This window comes from Hyla sarda, chromosome 1 (assembly GCF_029499605.1).
Source record: "Hyla sarda isolate aHylSar1 chromosome 1, aHylSar1.hap1, whole genome shotgun sequence".
Classification (NCBI taxonomy): Eukaryota; Metazoa; Chordata; class Amphibia; order Anura; family Hylidae; genus Hyla; species Hyla sarda.
Window position 1 is genome coordinate 116,694,720 of NC_079189.1, and position 24,311 is coordinate 116,719,030.

Genomic DNA, 24,311 nt, shown 5'->3' on the forward strand with positions numbered 1-24,311 from the left:
CCAGACCCTTTTGTCCAACACTGACACCTCCAGATCCCTTTGTACTCCTCCAAACCCCTCTGTTCTCCTCCAGACCTCTCTGGCCATCCCTGACCCCTCTGTACTCCTCCAGACCCCTCTGTCTACTCCTGACCCCTCTATTCTCTGCCAGACCCCACTGTCCATCCTTGATCTCTTGGTTTTCTTTTAGATCCCTCTGTCTATCCCTAACCCCTCTGTTCTCCTGCAAGTGGAGTCACTGTATACATTACATTACTTATCCTGTATTGATTCTTAGTTATATTTTTATTATACTCCAGAGCTGCACTCACTAATCTGCTGGTGGGGTCACTGGGGGAGATTTATCAAAACTTGTCTAGAGAAAAAGTTGCTGAGTTGCCCATTTCAGAGGCCGTTTCAAAAATGAAAGAAGCAATCTGGTGGCTATTGGCAACTCAGTAACATTTCCTCTGCATAGGTTTTGATAAGTCTCCCCCACTGTGTAAATACATTACATTACTTATCCTGTATTGATGCTGAGTTATATCCTGTATTATACTACAGGGCTGCACTCACTATTCTGCTGGTGGGGCCATCAGAGATGGCAAAATGCATGAGAGCAGGGCATGAGAAAGCACACACCTGGCCGGAAGAAGCGTCAGCTGACGCAAAACTAGTTGCCATCTGTGGCGTGCCCCTGCGTATGAGAGCGGCCGCTCTCACTCCCCGCTCCAAAATACGCATTAAAATTTGAAATTTCATTTTCACGGCCTAGTTCTACAAACTGGCTTCAAACACCTGTGGGGTCAAAATGCACTCTACCCCCCTAAATAAACTCCTTGAGGGATGAAATCTTCAAAATGGGGTCACTTGTGAAGTGTTTCCACTGTTCTAGTTCTACGATTGGCACTGCAAATTCACAGTGTGAGGAAACAGATTCTGCATTTAAAAGACGCTCCTTTCCTTTTGTGCCCTGTTGTGTGTCCAAATACCAACTTATGCCCACATATTGGGTACTGGCGTGTTCTGGAGAAATTGCCTAACAAAATTTAGGGTGCTAATATTCCTGCATTTCTTGTGAAAGTGAAAACAATTGGTGCTAAAAGTGCAAAATACGCATTGAAATTAGAAATTTCATTTTCACAGCCTAGTTCTACAAACCATACTCAAACACCTGTAGGGTCAAAATGCTCCCTACTCCCCTAAATGAATTCCTTGAGGAGTGTAGTTTTCAAAATGGTGTCACTTGGGGGGGGGGGGGTTCTGCTGTTCTGGCACCATGGGAGGTTTGCAAAATTATCTCTCCAAAAGTCCAATGGCGGTCCTTCTTTTCTGAGACCTGTAGTGCGCCAGCAGAGAACTTAATGTCCACATATGGGGCATTATCTTAATCAGAAGAAATTGGGCTTCTAATTTTATGGTCCATATTCTCCTATTACACCTTGTGAAAATGAAAAATTTGGAGTAACAACATCATTTTTGTGCAAAAAATCTAATTTTTCTCTTTTACGGCCCACTGTTCAAAAAACCTGTGAGGTGTAAGTACTCACTGTTACCCTTGTTACATTCCTGGAGGGGTGTAGTTTCCAAAATGGTGTCACATGTGGGGGGTTTCTGCTGTTCTGGCACCATGAGAGGTTTCTAAATGCACATGGCACCGGACTTCAATTTCAGCAAAATTCTCTCTCTAAAAGTGCAATGGTGCTCCTTCTGTTCTGAGACCTGTAGTGCACCAGCAGAGCACTTATCGTCCATATATGGGGTGTTTTCTTAATAGGGAGAAATTAGGCTTCAAATTTTGGGGTCCATTTTATCCTATTACACCATGTGAAAATGAAAAATTTGGAGTAACACCATTATTTTAGTGTTACAAAATCTAATTTTTCACTTTTATGACCCACTGTTCAAGAAACCTGTGAGGTGTAAGTACTCACTATAACCCTTGTTATGTTCCTGGAGGGATATAGTTTCCAAAATGGTGTCAAATGTGGGGGGTTTCTGCTGTTCTGGCACCATGGAAGGTTTGTAAATGCACATGGCCCCCAACTTCAATTTCAGCAAAATTCTCTCTCCAAAAGTCCAATGGCACTCATTCTGTTCTGAGACCTGCAGTGCGCCAGCAGAACACTTAACGTCCACATATGGGGTGTTTTCTTAATAGGCAGAAATTGGGCTTCAAATTTTGGGGTCTATTTTATCCTATTACACATGTGAAAATGAAAAATGTTGGAGTAACACCATCATTTTAGTGTTAAAAATCAAATTTTCCATTTTCACGTCCAACTTCAACGCAAAGTTGTCAAACACCTGTGAGGTATTAAGGCTCACTATGCCCCTTGTTACGTTACTTGAGGAGTGTCGTTTGCAAAAACTACTACCATGTGTTTATTTTATTTATTTATTTTTTTGCTGTTCTGGCACCATGGGGGCTTTCTAAATATAGTATTGCCCCCAAATACCATGACAGCAAAAAAAAAAATCCCACAGTTGCTCTTTCTCTCTTGAGCCATGTTGTGAGTCAGCAGAACACTTTATGTCAACATATGAGGTATTTCCATATTCGAGAGAAATTGGGCTACAAATCTTGGGGGGCTTTTTCTCCTTATGCCACTTTTAAAAAGGAAAAAATGGGACAACAAGAGCATGTTAGTGTAAAAAACGCAGATTTAGATTTTTCTCCTCCACTTTGCTGCTATTCTTGTGAAACACCTAAAGGGTTAACAAATTTTCTGAATGTCATTTTGAATACTTTAAGGAGGATGGTTTCTATAATGGGGTAATTTATGGGGCATTTCTCACAGAAAGGCCCCTCAAATCCACTTCAAACTTAACTGGTCCCTGAAAAATTCAGATTTTTACATTTTCGTGAAATTTTTGAAAATGACTGCTATACTTTGAAGCCCTCTAGTGTCTTAAAAAAGTAAAAACATGTCAACTTTATAATGCCAACATAAAGTAGACATATTGTATATGTGAATCAATATATAATTTATTTGGAATGTCTATTTTCCTTACAAGCAGAGAGTTTCAAAGTTAGAAAAATGATTTTCAAATGATGCAAGTATTGATGAAAATTTACCACTAACATGAAGTAGAATATGTCACGAAAAAAACAATCTTGGAATCAGAATGAAAAGTAAAAGCATACCAGAGTTATTAATGCTTAAAGTGACAGTGGTCAGATTTGCAAAAAACGCTCTGGTCCTTAAAGGGGTACTCTGTCCCTAAGACATCTTATCCCCTATCCAACAGATAGGGAATAAGACGTCTGACTGGGGGGGTCCCACTGCTGGGGACCCCCGCAATCTTGCATTCAGCACCCACCTCTTTGAGCCGCATGCCGCATTGCCAGCTCACAAACTGCCGGGTGCCGACCACGGGGCCGGAGTATCGTGATGTCATGACTCCGCCCCCTTGTGACATCACCCCCTGCCCCCGCTATGCAAAGTCTATGGGAGGGGGCATGACAGCCTTCACGCCCTCTCCCATAGACTTGCTGTTACGCCGAGCGCTCCGGGTCCCTGCTCCTCCCCGAAGCGCTCGCGGCGTTTCTCTCCCTGCAGCGCCCCGGTCAGACCCGCTGACCGGGAGCTCTGCACTGACATGGCCTGCGGGGATGCGATTCGCATCGCGGGACGCGCCCGCGAATCGCACCCCAGGTCATTTACCTGTCCCGGTCCCCGGCTGTCATGCTCTGGCGCGCGCGGCTCCGCTCTCTAGGGCGCGCGCGCGCCAGCGCTCTAAGATTTAAAGGGCCAGTGCACCAATGATGGTGCCTGGCCCAATCACCCTGATTAGCTTGCACCTGTTCCTTGCCCTACTTATACCTCACTTCCCCTGCACTCCCTTGCCGGATCTTGTTGCCTTGTGCCTTGAGAAAGCTTTACTGTGTTACCCATACTGTGTTCCAGACCTCCTGCTATTCCACCATTGACTACGAACCTTGCCGCCTGTCCCGACCTTCTGCTACGTCTGACCTTGCTCTTGTCTACTCCCTTGTACCGCGCTTATCTCAGCAGTCAGAGAGGTTGAGCCGTTGCCAGTGGATACGACCTGGTTGCTACTGCCGCTGCAAGACCATCCCGCTTTGCGGCGGGCTCTGGTGAATACCAGTAGCAACTTAGAACCGGTCCACTGACACGGTCCACGCCAATCCCTCTCTGGCACAGAGGATCCACCTCCAGCCTGCCGAATCGTGACAGTAGATCCGGCCATGGATCCCGCTGAGGTTCCCCTGCCAGTTGTCTCTGACCTCACCACGGTGGTCGCCCAGCAATCCCGACAGATCGCCCATCTAAGTCACCAGCTGTCGGAAGTGTCCACCATGGTACAGCAACTTCAGTCGCAGCTACAGCATCTGCAACAGCAGCTACCATCTCCTCCAACAGCTCCTGCACCTCCTCCGCAGCGAGTGGCCGCTCCTAACCTCCGCTTGTCCCTGCCGGACAAATTTGATGGGGACTCTAGACTCTGCCGTGGTTTTCTGTCACAATGTTCCCTTCATTTGGAGATGTTGTCGGACCAATTTCCTACAGAACGGTCGAAGGTGGCTTTCGTGGTCAGTCTCCTGTCTGGGAAAGCTTTGTCTTGGGCCACACCGCTCTGGGACTGCAATGACCCTGTCACCGCCTCTGTACACTCCTTCTTCTCTGAGGTTCGCAGTGTCTTCGAGGAACCAGCCCGAGCTTCTTCTGCCGAGACTGCCCTGCTGAACCTGGTCCAGGGTAATTCTTCAGTAGGCGAGTACGCCATCCGATTTCGTACTCTCGCTTCCGAATTATCTTGGAACAACGAGGCTCTCTGCGCGACCTTTAAAAAAGGCCTATCCAGTAACATCAAAGATGTGCTGGCCGCACGAGAGATTCCTGCCAACCTGCATGAACTTATCCATTTGGCCACCCGCATTGACATGCGTTTTTCGGAAAGACACCAGGAACTCCGCCAGGAAAAAGACCTTAATCCCTGGGCACCTCTCTCTCAGAATCCCTTGCAATCTACCCCTGTGCCTCCCGCCGAGGAGCCTATGCAAGTAGATCGGTCTCGCCTGACTATTGAAGAGAGGTCTCGCCGTAGGGATAAAAATCTATGTCTGTACTGCGCTAGTACCGAACATTTCTTGGTGAATTGCCCTATTCGTCCTCCATGTCTGGAAAATGCACGCACGCAACCTGCTCATGTGGGCCTGGCGTCTCTGGGTACGGAGTCTGCTTCTCCATCTCTCTCTGTGCCCGTACGGATTTCTCCTTCTGCCAACTCCTCCTTCTCTGCTGTGGCCGTCTTGGACTCTGGTTCTTCTGGAAATGTTATTCTGGCCTCTTTGCTTGATACGTACTGCATCCCGGTGACCCGTCTCATCAAGCCGCTCTATATTTCTTCGGTCAACGGGGTCAAGCTGCACTGCACTGTGCGTTATCGCACAGTGCCCCTGCTTATGAACATTGGACCACATCTCGAGGAAATTGAATTTTTGGTTTTGCCCGGCTGTACCTCTGAAATCCTCCTCGGTCTGCCATGGCTCCAGCACCATTCTCCCACCCTTGACTGGACCACCGGGGAGATCAAGAATTGGGGCCCTGCTTGCCGCAAAGAGTGCCTCACGTCTGCTCCCAGCCCCGTCTGTCGGTCCTCAGTGTCTCCTCCTGTGCCTGGTCTCCCCAAGGCCTGTCAGGACTGTGCCGTGTCCCCTCATAGTCCCCGTCCTGGTGACACCCTGCCCCGTGCCAAGCCTCACCCTCTGCCCCCCCTCCCCATTCCCACTCCTTCTGACCGGTCTGCCATTCATGTTAAAACCCAGGACTTCACTGTCCCCCAGAAGGAGACTCTACAATCGCTCCCGATGTCCTCGTCCTCTGTGGAGCGACATCCCGACAAAAAGAGGGGGAGACCTAAGGGGGGGGTACTGTTACGCCGAGCGCTCCGGGTCCCTGCTCCTCCCCGAAGCGCTCGCGGCGTTTCTCTCCCTGCAGCGCCCGGGCCCCGGCTGTCATGCTCTGGCGCGCGCGGCTCCGCTCTCTAGGGCGCGCGCGCGCCAGCGCTCTAAGATTTAAAGGGCCAGTGCACCAATGATGGTGCCTGGCCCAATCACCCTGATTAGCTTGCACCTGTTCCTTGCCCTACTTATACCTCACTTCCCCTGCACTCCCTTGCCGGATCTTGTTGCCTTGTGCCTTGAGAAAGCTTTACTGTGTTACCCATATTGTGTTCCAGACCTCCTGCTATTCCACCATTGACTACGAACCTTGCCGCCTGTCCCGACCTTCTGCTACGTCTGACCTTGCTCTTGTCTACTCCCTTGTACCGCGCTTATCTCAGCAGTCAGAGAGGTTGAGCCGTTGCCAGTGGATACGACCTGGTTGCTACTGCCGCTGCAAGACCATCCCGCTTTGCGGCGGGCTCTGGTGAATACCAGTAGCAACTTAGAACCGGTCCACTGACACGGTCCACGCCAATCCCTCTCTGGCACAGAGGATCCACCTCCAGCCTGCCGAATCGTGACACTTGCATTGTGGGGGCGGGGCGAGATGTCACACAGGGTCGCAGTCGTGACATCACGATACTCCGGCCCCATAGTCGGAACCCAGCAGTTTGTGAGCTGGCAGCGCGGCATGCAGCTCGAAGAGGTGGGTGCAGAATGCAAGATTCCGGGGGTCCCCAGCAGCGGAACGCCAGCGGTCAGACATCCTATCCCCTATCCTTTGGATAGGGGATAAGATGTCTTAGGGCCGGAGTACCCCGTAAAGGTGAAAATGGGCTTGGTCCTTAAGGGGTAAATGTGCTCTATTTAAGTCTATGGGAAAGTGGTTGTTTGTGCACACAAAATGTAAAAATATAACAACAAAAACTTAAATATTTTTAGCATTTGTGATATGTCAGTTATTTACATGCCTGTAAAAAATATGTCCTTTTTACATATTGTGTGCACAGGTAACACATTTTCACATACACTTAATATTAATATTAAAAATTTGGATACAATTCTTTTTGTGATTTTGTGGATGCATTTTTTTTAAATAAAATATGGCTGAAATACACCGTGTGACAATAGCCTGTATAGCATGTATATATAATATACTGTATATATTTTTTCCGCTATGTACCCCATGATACCCAACTATGATTAACATCTGGCCTCTCACATCTGTGGCTGTGCCTCCTCATAGCCACTCCCATGACCAAAATGGGCTGCTTATTCTAAAATGTCCGGGCCTATTTTTGGTCCTAGTCCAGCCCTGATTGTAGGGCCAGGCCTGTCCAAGTTTCTGCAGACCAAGAGCCCTGTCTTTCTTTCAGACAATGCAGGAAAAAAATCCCCAGAAATTGAAAAGCTGCTGAAGCTATGTAAAGGGAACCTGTCACTATAAAAATGCTGCCTAATCTATCAGCACAATGTTACAGACAAGGAACAGATGTATGTATGTATGATTTTTGTGGAAAAAGATTTAGTATGATTTGTATTTATTCACAAGTCCTCTATAGATTGAAATAACTAAAAAAAAGGGTCGGCACTAGAGATGTCGCGAATTGTTCGCCGGTGAATAGTTCCCGGCGAACTTAGCATGTTCGCGTTCCCATGGCCGGGCGAACATATGTGAAGTTCGATCTGCCCCCTATACTTTAACATTGCGGTAAACTTTAACCTGTGAGTCAAAGTCAGCAGACACATTACAGCCAATCAGCAGCAGTCCCTCCCTTCCAGACCCTCCAACCTCCTGCACGGACGCCATTTTACCTTCATTCGGCATGCTGCAGGCTTAGAAAGTGGAGGGTTAGAAAAGCTGCTCCTGCTGTATAGGAAAAGCGGTAGCTAGGTTGCTGCTAGGTGGTGTATTCAGGGTCCAGTTTACTCCTAAAGCACTAGTCTTGTCACGATTCGGCTGGCTGGAGGTGGATCCTCTGTGCCAGAGAGGGATTGGTGTGGACCGTGTCGGTGGACCGGTTCTAAGTTGCTACTGGTATTCACCAGAGCCCGCCGCAAAGCGGGATGGTCTTGCAGCAGCGGTAGCAACCAGGTTATATCCACCGGCAACGGCTCAACCTCTCTGACTGCTGAGATAAGCGCGGTACAAGGGAGTAGACAAGAGCAAGGTTGGACGTAGCAGAAGGTCAGGGCAGGCAGCAAGGATCGTAGTCAGGGGCAACGGCAGGAGGTCTGGAACACAGGCTAGGAACACACAAGGAAACGCTTTCACTGGCACAATGGCAACAAGATCCGGCAAGGGAGTGCAGGGGAAGTGAGGTATAAGTAGGGAAGTGCACAGGTGACGATACTGATTAAAACCTCATGCGCCAATCAGTGCGCCAATCGGCCCTTTAAATCGCAAAGACCCGGCGCGCGCGCCCTAGGGAGCGGGGCCGCGCGCGCCGGGACAGCACAGACGGGGAACGCGTCTGGTAAGCGAATCGGGATGCGCATCGCGAGCGGGCGCGTCCCGCATCACGAATCGCATCCCGGCTGGGAACATTATCGCAGCGCACCCGGTCGGCAGATCTGACCGGGGCGCTGCGAATAGGAGAACGCTGTGAGCGCTCCGGGGAGGAGCGGGGACCCGGAGCGCTCGGCGTAACAGTACCCCCCCCCCCCCTTGGGTCTCCCCCTCTTTTTGGAACCTGAGAATTTGAGGATAAGGTTCTTGTCCAGGATGTTGTCCTCAGGTTCCCATGACCTCTCCTCTGGGCCCCAATTCTACCAATCAACCAAAAATTTTTTTTAGCTCTGATCGACTTGGATGCCAGAATTTCTTTCACCGAAAAGATGTCAGAGGACCCGGAAACTGGAGTGGGAGAAACAACCTTGGGAGAGAAGCGGTTAAGGATGAGTGGTTTAAGGAGAGAGACATGGAAAGCATTGGGAATACAGAGAGAAGGAGGAAGAAGGAGTTTGTAAGAGACAGGGTTGATTTGGCACTTGATTTTGAAAGGACCAAGATAACGTTGTACCAGTTTATAACTGGGGACACGAAAGCGGACATACTTGGCGGAGAGCCATACTTTGTCTCCGGGAGAAAAAATGGGGGGGAATTCTTCTTTTCCTATCGGCATGTTTTTTCATCCGGGATGAGGCCTGTAAGAGAGAATTTTGAGTATCTTTCCATATGGTGGAGAAGTCCCGAGTCACCTCATCAACAGCGGGCAAACCAGAAGGCATGGGAGTGGGAAGGGGGGGAAGAGGGTGACGGCCGTACACCACAAAAAATGGGGATTTAGCGGAAGACTCAGAGATTCTGAAATTGTACGAGAATTCGGCCCATGGTAGAAGATCTGCCCAGTCATCCTGGCGGGAGGAAACAAAATGTCGCAAATAGTCACCCAGGACATGATTAATTCTTTCCACTTGCCCATTGGATTGGGGATGATAAGAAGACAAGAAGTTTAATCTGATTTTGAGTTGATTACAGAGGGCCCTCCAGAATTTTGACACAAATTGAATGCCTCTATCCGAGACGATATGCGTAGGAAGCCCGTGAAGGCGAAAAATGTGTATAAAAAATTGTTTCGCCAACTGAGGCGCAGAAGGAAGGCCTGGAAGAGGGATAAAATGTGCCATCTTGGAGAATCGATCAACGACCACCCAAATAACTGTGTTGCCATGGGATAAAGGTAAGTCAGTAATAAAGTCCATACCAATCTGAGACCATGGTCGTTCAGGAACATGCAGAGGATGGAGGAGACCAGCAGGCTTCTGGCGAGGGGTCTTGTCCCGGGCACAGACTGTACAAGCCCGCACAAAATAAACAACATCAGCTTCCAGGGTAGGCCACCAATAAAATCGAGAGATGAGCTGGATAGATTTTTTGATGCCAGCATGGCCTGCGAGGTGTGAGGAGTGTCCCCACTTGAGAATACTGAGGCGCTGGCGTGGAGAGACGAAGGTCTTCCCTGGAGGAGTTTGTTTGATGGAGGCTGGAGAAGTGGAGATCAGACAGTCCGGAGGAAAAATGTGTTGCGGGGAAGCTTCCACTTCAGAGGCATCCGATGAACGAGAGAGGGCGTCAGCCCTAATGTTCTTGTCAGCAGGGTGAAAATGAATTTCAAAGTTAAAACGGGCAAAGAACAACGACCACCTAGCCTGGCGAGGGTTCAGCCGTTGGGCAGACTGAAGATAAGAGAGATTCTTGTGGTCAGTGTATATAATAACTGGATATTTGGATCCCTCCAGCAGGTGCCTCCATTCCTCAAGCGCCAATTTTATGGCCAGTAGTTCTCGATCACCAATGGAGTAGTTTTTCTCCGCCGGAGAGAAGGTCCTAGAAAAGAAACCACAAGTAACAGCATGTCTGGAAGAATCTTTTTGTAGGAGTACTGCTCCAGCTCCCACCGAGGAGGCGTCTACCTCCAGCGAGAAGGGCTTAGATGGATCAGGTCTGGAGAGTACGGGAGCAGAAGAAAAGGCAGTTTTGAGACGATTGAATGCATCTTCCGCTTGAGGAGGCCAGGACTTAGGGTTGGCGTTTTTCTTGGTTAGTGCCACGATAGGGGCCACAATAGTGGAAAAGTGTGGAATAAATTGTCTGTAATAATTGGCAAACCCCAAAAAACGTTGGATAGCACGGAGTCCGGAGGGGCGTGGCCAATCCAATACGGCTGATAGTTTATCTGGGTCCATTTGGAGTCCCTGGCCAGAGACTAAGTATCCTAGGAAGGGAAGAGATTGACATTCAAAGAGACATTTTTCCATTTTGGCATATAATTGATTGTCCCGAAGTCTCTGAAGAACCATACGGACATGCTGGCGGTGTTCTTCTAGGTTAGCCGAAAAAATCTAAATATCGTCTAGGTAGACCACAACACAGGTATATAGAAGATCACGAAAAATTTCATTTACAAAGTCTTGGAAGACGGCAGGGGCGTTGCAAAGCCCAAAGGGCATAACCAGATATTCAAAGTGTCCATCTCTGGTGTTAAACGCGGTCTTCCACTCGTCCACCTCCCTGATGCGGATGAGATTATATGCACCTCTTAAGTCCAGCTTGGTAAAGATGTGGGCGCCTTGTAGGCGATCAAAGAGTTCCGAGATAAGAGGTAGGGGATAGCGTTTTTTTACCGTGATTTTATTAAGTCCGCGGTAATCAATGCAAGAGCGTAAGGAGCCGTCTTTTTTGGAAACGAAGAAAAATCCAGCTCCGGCAGGGGAGGAAGACTTGCGGATAAACGCCTTTTTAAAATTCTCTTGGATGTACTCCGACATGGCTTGTGTTTCCGGAGCAGACAGAGGATAGATTCTGCCCCGGGGTGGAGTAGTACCGGGGAGGAGATCAATAGGACAGTCATAAGGCCTGTGAGGAAGCAAAGTCTCTGCTTGTTTTTTGCAAAAAACATCAGCATAATCCAGATAGGCCTTGGGGAGACCAGATATCAGAGGGGCCACAGGGTCTTGACTGACAGTACAGGGAGCAGGCTTAAGACAGTTCTTGTGGTAAGTAGAACCCCAGTTCTTGATCTCCCCGGTGGTCCAATTGAGGGTAGGGGAATGGCGTTGAAGCCACGGTAGTCCAAGAAGAATTTCCAAAGTGCAGTTAGAGAGGACCAGAAATTCAATCTTTTCGTGATGGGGTCCGATGCACATTAACCCCTTAAGGACCAAGGACGTACCGGTACGTCCTTGGTCCTGCTCTTCTGATATAACGCGGGGTTACACAGTAACCCCGCGTCATATCACGGCGGGCCCGGCGTCATAGTGAAGCCGGGACCCGCCTCTAATAGCGCGCAGCGCCGATCGCGGCGCCGCGCGCTATTAACCCTTTAGCCGCGCTAAAAGTGAAAGTTCCCGACTAGCTCAGTCGTGCTGTTCGGGATAGCCGCGGCTAATCGCGGCATCCCGAACAGCTGACAGGACAGCGGGAGGGCCCCTTCCTGCCTCCTCGCTGTCCGATCGCCGAATGACTGCTCAGTGCCTGAGATCCAGGCATGAGCAGTCATGCGGCAGAATCGTTGATCACTGGTTTCTTATGAGAAACCAGTGATCAACATAGAAGATCAGTGTGTGCAGTGTTATAGGTCCCTATGGGAGCTATAACACTGCAAAAAAAAAGTGAGAAAAAAAAGTGAATAAAGATCATTTAACTCCTCCCCTATTAAAAGTTTGAATCACCCCCCTTTTCCAATAAAAAAAAAAACACAGTGTAAATAAAAATAAAAATAAACATATATGGTATCACCGCGTGCGGAAATGTCCGAATTATAAAAATATATCATTAATTAAACCGCTCGGTCAATGGCGTGCGCGCAAAAAAATTCCAAAGTCCAAAATAGTGCATTTTTGGTCACTTTTTATATCATTTAAAAATGAATAAAAAGTGATCAATAAGTCCTATCAATGCAAAAATGGTACCGTTAAAAACTTCAGATCACGGCGCAAAAAATGAGCCCTCATACCGCCCCATACACGAAAAAATAAAAAAGTTATAGGGGTCAGAAGATGACAATTTTAAACGTATTAATTTTCCTGCATGTAGTTATGATTTTTTCCAGAAGTCCGACAAAATCCAACCTATATAACTAGGGTATCATTTTAATCATATGGACCTACAGAATACATATCAGGTGTCATTTTTACCAAAAAATGTACTACGTAGAAACGGAAGCCCTCAAAAATTACAAAACAGCGTTTTTTTTTCAATTTTGTCGCACAATAATTTTTTTTCCCGCTTCACCATAGATTTTTGGGCAAAATGACTGACGTCATTACAAAGTAGAATTGGTGGCGCAAAAAATAAGCCATCATATGGATTTTTAGGTGTAAATTTGAAAGAGTTATGATTTTTTAAAGGCAAGGAGCAAAAAACGAAAATGCAAAAACGGAAAACCCCCCGGTCCTTAAGGGGTTAAGAGGGGTTCCGTGCGGTAACGCACAGTACAGTCCAATCTTTCATTATTAACAGAGGCGATGTAGAGGGGTCTGGCGAGATTGGTCACCGGGATGTTGAACCTGTTGATGAAAGAGGCCAAAATAAAATTTCCTGCAGATCCGGAATCCAAGAAGGCCACAGCTGAGAAGGAGAAGGTAGAAGAAGAAATCCGCACAGGCACAGTAAGACGTAGAGAAGCAGAGTTCACATCAAGGGCTGTCTCACCTTTGTGCGGAGTCAGAGTGTGTCTTTCCTGACGTGGAGGTCGGATAGGACAATCCTTCAAGAAATGTTCGGTACTGGCACAGTACAGGCAAAGGTTCTCCATGCGGCGTCGTGTCCTCACTTGAGGTGTCAAGCAAGACCGTTCAATTTGCATAGCCTCCACGGCGGAAGGCACAGGAACGGATTGCAGTGGACCAGAGGAGAGAGGAGCCGGGGAGAGAAACCGCCTTGTGCGAACAAAGTCCATATCCTGGCGGAGCTCCTGACGCCTTTCGGAAAAACGCATGTCAATGCGGATGGCAAGATGAATAAGTTCATGCAGGTTAGCAGGGATTTCTCGTGCGGCCAGCACATCTTTGATGTTACTGGATAGGCCTCTTTTAAAGGTCGCGCAGAGGGCCTCGTTATTCCAGGACAATTCGGAGGCAAGAGTACGGAATTGGATGGCGTACTCGCCAACAGAAGAATTACCCTGGACCAGGTTCAGCAGGGCAGTCTCGGCAGAAGAGGCTCGGGCAGGTTCCTCGAAGACACTTCGAATCTCCGTGAAGAAAGAGTGTACAGAGGCAGTGACAGGATCATTGCGGTCCCAGAGCGGTGTGGCCCATGACAGGGCTTTCCCAGACAGAAGGCTGACTACGAAAGCCACCTTTGACCTTTCAGTTGGAAACTGGTCCGACATCATCTCCAAATGCAGGGAACATTGTGAAAGAAAACCACGGCAAAATTTTGAGTCCCCATCAAATTTGTCCGGCAAAGATAAACGGAGGCTGGATGCGGCCACTCGCTGCGGAGAAGGTGCAGGAGCTGGCGGAGGAGATGATTGTTGAAGCTGTGGTAGTAGCTGCTGTAGCATCACGGTCAGTTGAGACAGCTGGTGGCCTTGTTGCGCTATCTGTTGCGACTGCTGGGCGACCACCGTGGTGAGGTCAGAGACAACTGGCAGCGGGACCTCAGCGGGATCCATGGCCGGATCTACCGTCACGATTCGGCTGGCTGGAGGTGGATCCTCTGTGCCAGAGAGGGATTGGCGTGGACCGTGTCAGTGGACCGGTTCTAAGTTGCTACTGGTATTCACCAGAGCCCGCCGCAAAGCAGGATGGTCTTGCAGCGGCGGTAGCAACCAGGTCGTATCCACCGGCAACGGCTCAACCTCTCTGACTGCTGAGATAAGCGCGGTACAAGGGAGTAGACAAGAGCAAGGTTGGACGTAGCAGAAGGTCAGGGCAGGCAGCAAGGATCGTAGTCAGGGGCAACGGCAGGAGGTCTCGAACACAGGCTAGGAACACACAAGGAAACGCTTTCACTGGCACAATGGCAACAAGATCCGGCAAGGGAGTGCAGGGGAAGTGAGGTATAAGTCGGGAAGTGCACAGGTGACGGTACTGATTAAAACCTCATGCGCCAATCAGTGGCGCACCGGCCCTTTAAATTGCAAAGACCCGGCGCGCGCGCGCCCTAGGGAGCTGGGCCGCGTGCGCCGGTACAGCACAGACGGGGAACGGGTCTGGTAAGGGAATCGGGATGCGCATCGCGAGCGGGCTCGTCCCGCATCGCGAATCGCATCCCGGCTGGGAACATTATCGCAGCGCACCCGGTCGGCAAGTCTGACCGGGGCGCTGGGAATAGGAGAACGCTGTGAGCACTCCGGGGAGTAGCGGGGACCCGGAGCGCTCGGCGTAACAAGTCTAACATCTGCTTTAAGGACAGCACCCAAAAAGCCCTTTTAGGGCTCAAATATAAGTCCGTGTGTCTTGCAACAGCTGGAGGCACCCTGGTTGGGAGGGAACCACTGGTTAAAAGGGGTACTCCAGTGAAAAACTTAAGTTCCTTCAAGCAACTAACTACAATATTAAAAGGGCTATAAGTTCAGTCCCTGTGTCTTGCAACAGCTGGAGGCACCCTGGTTGGGAGGGGACCGCTGGTTAAATGGGGTACTCCAGTGTAAAACTTAAGTTCCTTCAAGCAACTAACTACAGTATTAAAAGGGCTATAAGTTCAGTCCGTGTGTCTTGCAACAGCTGGAGGCACCCTGGTTGGGAGGGAACCGCTGGTTAAAAGGGGTACACCAGTGTAAAACTTAAGTTCCTTCAAGCAACTAACTACAGTATTAAAAGGGCTATAAGTTCAGTCTGTGTGTCTTGCAACAGCTGGAGGCACCCTGGTTGGGAGGGAACCGCTGTTTAAAAGGGGTACTCCGATGTAAAACTTAATTTCCTTCAAGCAACTAACTACAGCATTAAAAGGGCTATAAGTTCAGTCCGTGTGTCTTGCAATTACTGGAGGCACCCTGGTTGGGGACCTCTGCTTAAAAGGGGAACTCCGCTGGCAACCTTTTTTGCTCATTGTCACACTAGTGCAAATCACATTTGGTGTGACAGTTGTTCAAAAAAAAAAACTTTTTGGGCTGTAAAATAAAACCAGTCAGTTCATGTCACAGTTGTGAGGTTTTTTTTTTTTTGCCTGCAGTGCTAATTGTGTCACCCTAGTGCAAATCACACTTGGTGTGAAAGTTGTTCAAAAAAAAATAATACTTTATTGGCTGTGAAATAAAACCAGTCAGTTCACGTCACAGTTGTGAGTTTTTTTTTGCCTGCAGGGCTAATTGTGTCACCCTAGTGCAAATCACATTTGGTGTGACAATTCAAGAAAAAAAAAAATACCTTTTTTGGCTGGGAAATAAAACCAGTCAGTTCACGTCACAGTTGGGAGTTTTTGGGCCTGCTGGGCTCATTGTCACACTTGTGCAAATCCTATGTGGGTTGACAGTTGTGTAAATTAGAAAAAAAAATACCTTTTTTGGCTGTGAAATAAAATCAGTCACTTCACTTCACACTTGGGAGTCTTTTGGCCCTTAGGGCTCATTGTCACACTAGTGCAAATCATCTTTGGGGTGACCGACCATAGTGTAAATTTGAAAAAAAAAAAACTTTTTGGGCTGTGAAATAAAATCAGTCAGTTCACTTCACACTTGGGAGTTTTTTGGCCTGCTGGGCTCATTGTCACACTAGTGCAAATCATATGTGGTGTGACAGTTGTGTAAATTTAACCAAAAAAATAAAATTTTGACTGTAAAAGATTGAATAGCAGCTAGTTGTCTGTAAGCGTGTGTGTCAGGCCTACAGTATCTACTCTACGTCTACGTCTGTCAAGGACATGTTTGAGCGTAAGATGCCAATGTCACAAGGTCACCCCCTAGCCCCGCGTCTGACAACTGGCTTGTCTGAACTCATAGCCCGCCAGCTTTTAAAAAAATGAATTAAAAAAAGTTTTAAAAAAATTAAAAAATTTGTAAAAAAAAAAATTTTTAGCTATTGGGACACCGCAGTGGAAGGTACAAGGCCAAAATTTATTTGCACAAAAGGCAATCCCCCACCGGTACTCGATTGTGCAACAGGAAGTAATGGCATGTCTGGCACACAGTGTTGGGGCAAGGGTCCATCTGACCACTGATACCTGGTCTGCAAAGCATGGTCAGGGAAGGTATATCACCTAAACTGCGCATTGGGTAAACCTGGTGACGCTGTGCAGGGTTGCCGCGGTGGATTTTGAATGAAGACGGGCCTCTTGAAGCTGATTGGTCCCTCGCTGCTGGATGGTATGGGGGCGACCAATCAGGAACGTGCCGCACATGGCTGTGTACAGTTACGCGGTCATAGGAAAAAGTCGGTGAGGGGATGTCATCCAAACATGGGCATGGGAATGGTAGGCTTAACTCTGATTGGTTGTTCGGGATGTCGAGTGAGCCAATCAGAGAGAGGAAGTATGAGTTCAGGTTGCAAGTCTTTGCCACTGGTGGCGGCAGGATGTCTTTCAAATCTTTCAGCCAATCGCTGCTAGGCAGGTCCGGGCAGCGACCAATCAGGTTAAAGATGCATAATTCCTCTTTGGTGGCAAATCTTTTTTTAAAGAATTCAACCAATCGCTGTTGGGCAGGTCCGGGATGAGGCGTGTATTTCCTCTTTGGAAAATTCCAAGAGGCATCGGCGGCAACTCTTTTTTGAGGAATCCGACCAATCACGTTCCGTCTGGGTAAGGTGGCGACTAAGGATGACTTGCATGACTTATCCGCCACCAACTATAGTTCAAGACGCAATGTTTTAGGGCACTTTCTGGCTGGGAAACAAACAGAAATTTTTCTGGCTGCTGCTACAGCAGAGGCTGCAACAATACCAAAATTTTCAGCCATGTGTACATGCCTAATTTTTCTGGTACTCTCTGCTGACATCTCTGTCCATGATGCCAGTGAGGCGCTTGACTTGTGACAGCCCGACATGTTGGAATTCAACACTCCTAATGTTCGACCGCCGTAAGAGCTGGTATTTATTCAGTTTCTGTGCTGCGATGCAGTCTGACACTGTGGCCGCAGTATGGCTGGAAGGCCAATACGGGATGGCTCTTTCTGGGAATGACCAAGTGCAGGGTGGAGGTCATTCCCCACAATCCAGGCTGCCTTTTGATGGCCTTAAAGGCAACCTGTTTCACCAGCTGAGGGGGATTTACTAGTTGCAGCCCACACTGCCAGAGAGAGCTGAGAGTGGAGTTCTTCCCTATGTTTGCTCCAAGTTTGGAATCTGGTGAACAGTCAGCCTGGAGGCTTGGAAAAGACTTGCTTAATGCCACATGGCATGGTCTCAGGTGTGAACAAACACCTAAGGATTACAGGTGGACTTTTGTTCCGTTTTCCTTTGTTCTGCATTTACAGACTGTTTGCTGTGTTCCAAGTGTGAATAAAACACTGAACTTTGATTTGGAAAATACTGCTTCCTTGCCTCTATACTGCAACCGCACCTATTTGCAAGAGCGAGCCATCACACTCAATATATAAATTTGACAAATCAAAATTTTTTGGTATAATGACCAAATTGAAAAATCAATGGTGATAAAGGTTTTAGTATTCTTTTAGTTTTTTCCTAGATACCTTGAAGAGAAGAAGACACTCTTCCGGCTTGTCCAAAAGGATATAATAATGTTTGTTTGTTATTTTGTGTGTTTTTGCAAGTAAAATTTCAGAAAACAGTTTTTAACCAAACAATTTTACTTGTTAAAATTAACAAACATCAACAAAATATGTCTTTATCTTCATTTATAAAGAAGAAAATAAATTGCTAGATACTATTCCCTCAGCTCTAAGTAGTCTGAGATCTAGTTATAGTATTTTATTATTGAAACTGTCCTCCATCCTTTGTATAGCCTCGAGGAAGGCCTCCTGCCAATTGCTACTATGACTACATCTAGAAGAGTGCTTTTGGTAAATTTTTCTGCGTAGACTTGAGGTGATAGTTTCTGGTTGGTGTCTCTCCACCTCAGCATCTGTCTGTTCAGTAGTTTCCTCCACAACTGGCTCTGTATTTTAGGATGCTGTATTAGAAGTAGTTCTGTAAAAAAAAAAAAGATTTTTTTTAGAAAATATGAAAAATACCATGGACAAAGGATTTTTCACCCTGATCAATGTTGACTCATGCCTTAGACAATATTAAATTGGACAAATTGTTCATCTCAAAGTTGTATTGTCATCCCCAAGTGTTTTGGTCAATATTATAACATTAGTGGAAGACAAACAAAATCTAAGATAATTTTTTTTTTTAAAACAATAGTTTAGCACTCAAAAATACCCATTATAGAGAAATCTGGACCTGTAAAGGTTAACCCCTTAAGGACGCAGAACGTAAATGTACGTCATGGTGCGGTGGTACTTAACGCACCAGGACGTACATTTACGTCTTGTACATAACCGCGGGCATTGGAGCGATGCCCGTGTCATGTGCGGCTGATCCCGGCTGCTGATCGCAGCCAGGGACCCGCCGGCAAAGGCCAACGCCCACGATCTCGCGGGCGTCCGCCATTAACCCCTCAGATGCCGGGATCAATACAGATCCCGGCATCTGCGGCAGTACGCAATTTCAATGAATGATCTGATCGCCTGCAGCGCTGCTGCGGGGATCCGATCATTCAGAATGCCACACGGAGGTCCCCTCACCTGCCTCTGTCTGGCTCCCGGCGTCTTCTGCTCTGGTCTGAGATCGAATAAAAGCTGTTAATGAATATTTGTATGATCGGGGTGCTAGGACATCATCTGCGGAGCTAGGAATTTTTTTTGCCACATTACTGGACGCTCATGCGCAATGCCTGTAGGCTCATCCGTCCTTTTGAGGAGGTGACAAACCTAGTCAGTCGCACCGAAGGCACCATCAGCGACATCATACCATTTGTTTTCCTCCTGGAGTGTGCCCTGCGAAAAGTGCTGGATCAGGCAGTAGATGAGCGTCAAGAGGAAGAGTTGTGGTCACCATCACCACCAGAAACAGCCTTATCAGCATCGCTTGCTGGACCTGCGGCAACGCTGGAAGAGGATTGTGAGGAAGAGGAGTCAGAGGAGGAATGTGGCTTTGAAGAGGAGGAGGAAGACCAACCACAACAGGCATCCCAGGGTGCTCATTGTCACCTATCTGGTTCCCGTGGTGTTGTACGTGGCTGGGGGGAAGAAAATGATACTTTCCCGGACATCACTGAGGACGAGGAACGGGACATGAGTAGCTCGGCATCCAACCTTGAGCAAATGGGGTCTTTCATGCTGTTGTGCCTGTTGAGGGACCCTTTTATTTTGAAAAAGATTTCTTTGTGTTTTTCACCGTCCTGCATTACAGAGTCTTCTGGACTTTATGATAATTTAATCTTGAATTTTCAAGAGTACTAACCATTACACAAAGGAACGCTTGTTGCGTGTGATTTTTTAACTTAAATTTTCAAAAGCAAAATGCAGAGAGGGAAGAACTCTGTTTCTTTATTTGATGAAAAATGTTATTTAGAAAAGGATTTCTTTGTGTGTTTCTCCGTCCTGCATTATAGAGTCTTCTGGACTCTTGGATATGCGCTTGTTCTTATATTTCAGCCATGTGTACATGCCTAATTTTTCTTGCCTCTGGTGCTGCACTTTTTCTGCTGCTGCAATTTTTCTGGCCGCTAATTTCATCTTGATTTGATAAAAAATGTTATTTGGAAAAGGATTTCTCTGTGATTTTCACCATCCTGCATCATAGAGTCTTCTGGACTTTCTGATAATTTAAACTTGAATTTTCCAGAGTACTAACCATTACACCAAGGAACGCTTGTTGTGTGTGATTTTTAAACTTAAATTTCTTTGTCTGTTTCTCCGTCCTGCATTATAGAGTCTTCTGGACTCTTGGATATGCGCTTGTTCTTATTTTTCAGCCATGTGTACATGCCTAATTTTTCTGGCCTCTGGTGCTGCACTTTTTATGCTGCCGCAATTTTTCTGGGTGCTGCTACAGCTGCGGCTGCAACAATACCAAATTTTTGAGCCATGTGTACATGCCTAATTTTTCTGGTACTCTCTGCTGACATCTCTGTCTGTTTTAGCAACCGTGCATATTAGATGTATGGTAAGGGTAGCCCTGCAGAGTTAATATCTTGTACTGCCCCCTTTGGCAAGTATCACAGCTTGTAAATGCTTTTTGTAGCCAGCCAAGAGTCTTTCAATTCTTGTTTGAGGTATCTTTGCCCATTTTTCCTTACAAAAGTCTTCCAGTTCTTTGAGATTTCTGGGCTGTCTGTCACACACTGCTCTTTTAAGGTCTATCCATAGATTTTCAATTATGTTGAGGTCAGGAGATTGTGAAGGCCATGGCAAAACCTTCAGTTTACGCCTCTTGATGTAATCCACCGATGATTTCGAGGTGTGTTTAGGATCATTATCCATTTGTAGAAGCCATCCTCTCTTTAACTTCAGCTTTTTCACAGATGGCATCAAGTTAGCATCCAAAAATTGCTGAAATTTTATTGAATCCATTTATCCTTCTACTCGTGAGATGTTTCCTGTGCCACTGGCTGCAATACAACCCCAAAGCATGAGTGATCCACCCCCATGCTTCACAGTTGAACAGAGGTTCTTTTCATTAAATTCTGTTCCCCTCTTTCTCCAAACGTACCTTTGTTCATTCCGGCCAAAAAGTTCAATTTTAAAGGGGTTGTGCGCTGGCCTGCCTTTCGGAGCTCCGCTCGCAGCGTCAGGAAGTTCATTACTCCGAACGCTGTGTGCAGGCTTCCGTGTTTACGGCCACCCCCTCGTGACATCACGCCCGGCCCCTCGTGACGTCACGCCCGCGCCCTCAATGAAAGTCTATGAGCAGCGGTCGCGCTCCCTTCCCATAGACTTTCGTTGAGGGGCGGGCATGACGTCACGAGGGGCCGGGCGTGAGGTCACGAGGGGGCGGCCACAAACACGGAAGCTGGCACACAGCGTTCGGAGTAATGAACTTCCGGACGCTGCGAGCGGAGCTCCGAAAGGCAGGGCAGCACACAACCCCTTTAACCTCATCGGTGCACATAACTTGTTTCCAAAATGCACCAGGCTTGTCTATATGTTCATTTGCAAAGTTCAAACGCAGATTTTTGAGGTGAGGACGTAGAAGAGGTTTTCTACTGATGACTCTTCCATGAAGACCATATTTGTACAAGTATCTCTTTATAGTGGAATAGTGTACCACAACTACAGTGTCTGCCAGATCTTTCTGGAGGGATTGTGCACTCAAACGTGGGTTTTGAATTGTTTTTCTCACAATCCTGCGAGCTGTTCTGTCTGATATTTTTCTTGGTCTTTCAGATCTTGCTTTAACCTCCACTGTTCCTGATGACTGCCATTTCTTAATTACATTCCTAACAGAGGATATTGACATCTGAAAATTTTTTGCTATGTTCTTTTTTTCTTCTCCAGCTTTTTGAGCTTCAACTATTTTCAGTTTCTGATTTCTAGACAACTGCTTAGAAGAACCCATGGTGCTGATTGTTGGGACATTTAAAACCTTTGAGATTGACATCACCTGGTCTTCCCAGATAATGATTGAGAACAATCCATGACACTGGCAGGTCTCAGCTTTGCAAAGGGGGCAGTGCATGCTATAAATTCTGCAGGGTGCCCAAACTTTTGCAGATGCCTTTTTTTTGTTTTCTGTTATTTAGAAAGTGTAAATGATGGAAATAAAATCTAACTTTAGTTGACATATTATAAGAATGTCTAATCTGTAATTTGATGCCTTTTGGAGATTTTTCAATCTTTCCTTGGCTTCTTTATGCACATTAATACAAATTTTTACCTGGGGTGCCCAAACTTTTGATCCCCACTGTAGGGGGATAGTGAGCATATTCACAATCTTTTTACAGAGACAACTTTCCACAAGTATGCTACTTCAGTGTCCAATATTGTGCCCAGCTTGTACCACTGAAGACATAAACACCAGAAATAGTTATGTGGGTTCACCTGGGTGTGGCATGATCCATGTAGACTGGGCACATTGCAGGGTTGAAAAGGAGAGGACTGTCCAGTGCCTACTGGAGCACTGACTGCTGAAATGGTAAAATAAAATTAAGGTGCATTATACTGTGCGGCTCATCAGAATTTTTTTTTTTCAAAGCCCTGCTTGGAAAGTGACAAGTATCCCTGTGTTCCAAGTGAATCCAGAGACTTAGCATACATAATCCTAAGGTCCTATGAAGGAGCAGACTCATATTCCTCCTTAGCAGAACACAAACATTGAGACATGTTTTCTCATATGCTTCAAGTTTAAGAAGTGCTTCAAGTAAAACATTTTTGTCATTTGGTATACTTTACGTACCCATGGGATGGGTAATCAGAGGGTGGGAGACCATCGGGGGGAAGTAACTACACCCTGGGGGACCCTGGGGGTAATTGACATCGAGGGTGGGTGATCATAGGCTGTGAAATTTAACAAGACTATCACTGATCTTCAGTGAAATCTGATGATAAGCACATTCGCTCTCTCCAACTCTTTGAGGTAGACTTGACATACTCACAGGGGGAGGGGGATGAGGACAGGAGTGGGTTATTAAGGTTTTTGGCTGACAGCAGGGGTTTCACAAAAAAGAGGGGTTGGAAAAGGCTAGTAAATTACTTTTTTTTTTACACTTCACTTCACAGCTGGTCTACTTTTGAAACTTCCCTTTAGCAAACGGGACCCACTCTATTGACTTTCTGAGGCAGAAATGGAGGGGAGAGGGTAGGATGCTGCAAAATGTCGTCACAAATGCTGCGATTGGTCAGTCAGCACTGAGTGACCAGTCACAGCTGAACCGCTCTAGGTCGCCTGGCGTGTTACTGTGATCAGTTGCAACAGATAGCAGCAGGAATCACGATGTATAGGTTTTTTAAAGTTGTGATTTTTTGATCGCTGTTATACCATACTGCTATACCAATCCCAACATTTGTGACGTCATTTTGCAGCATCCTATCATTCTATCACTTATATATTATAAAAATACCTCTTTTCATTACCTCATAGTATTAGAAATCCTCTCACGGGAAGGTGGCTTTTCGCTACCTTGTGGTGGTGGGAGGTGATTGGTGTGTCTGCTCATGCAGCCTTGTCCATGAGTCATCTATTGTCCATGACTCATGGACAAGCCTGATGCTGCTGCAGGATTTTTGTAGTGTCCCAGTAGGTATGGGGACCAATAGAAGTGGCATCATAGACAATAAATCCATTTCTTATTCAATACAAAAAGATAGATATTACCCATGTGCAGATAGATAATTTCACTGACACTTCATGGATCTCGAAAAGTCCATATATATATATATATTTTTTTTTTTATATATATATGTCCTTAGCACCGCTATTGGAGTGTGTGAACTCTGTTCTGACATCCGGAGAACTGGCTGGATAATCGACAGGAGGACATATATGGATTTATTGTCTATGATGAAATGAAGTTAAAGCATTGAAAAAAAAATTTTTTTTTGCGGTTTGGTGTACTTTTTTGGGCAGCAGCATGAGGAGTCCATATAGTGGCTTAATGACAGACTGGAGTTGGTGGCAGCACGAGGAGACCATATAGTGCCTGAATGACACAGTGCGGAGGTGGTGGAAGCATGAGGAGACCATATAATGGCTGAATGACACAGCGTGGAGGTGGTGGCAGCATGAGGAGACCATATAGTGGCTGAATGACACAGCCTGGAGTTGGCGACAGCATAAGAAGACCATATAGTGGCTGAATGACACAGCCTTGAGGTGGCAGCAGAATGAGGAGAACATATGGTGGCAGAATAAGACAGCCTGGAGGTGGCAGCAGCAGCATTAGGAGTCCTGAAAGTGACCCGGTGACAGAGTGGTGTGGTGAGTGGCAATACCAGTATCCGTTGCCGAAGGTGGGTGAAAAAAGGAGAACTTGGCATCAGATGTGTGGCATTAGGCGGGTGGTAGGATCAGAATAGTAGCTGAAACA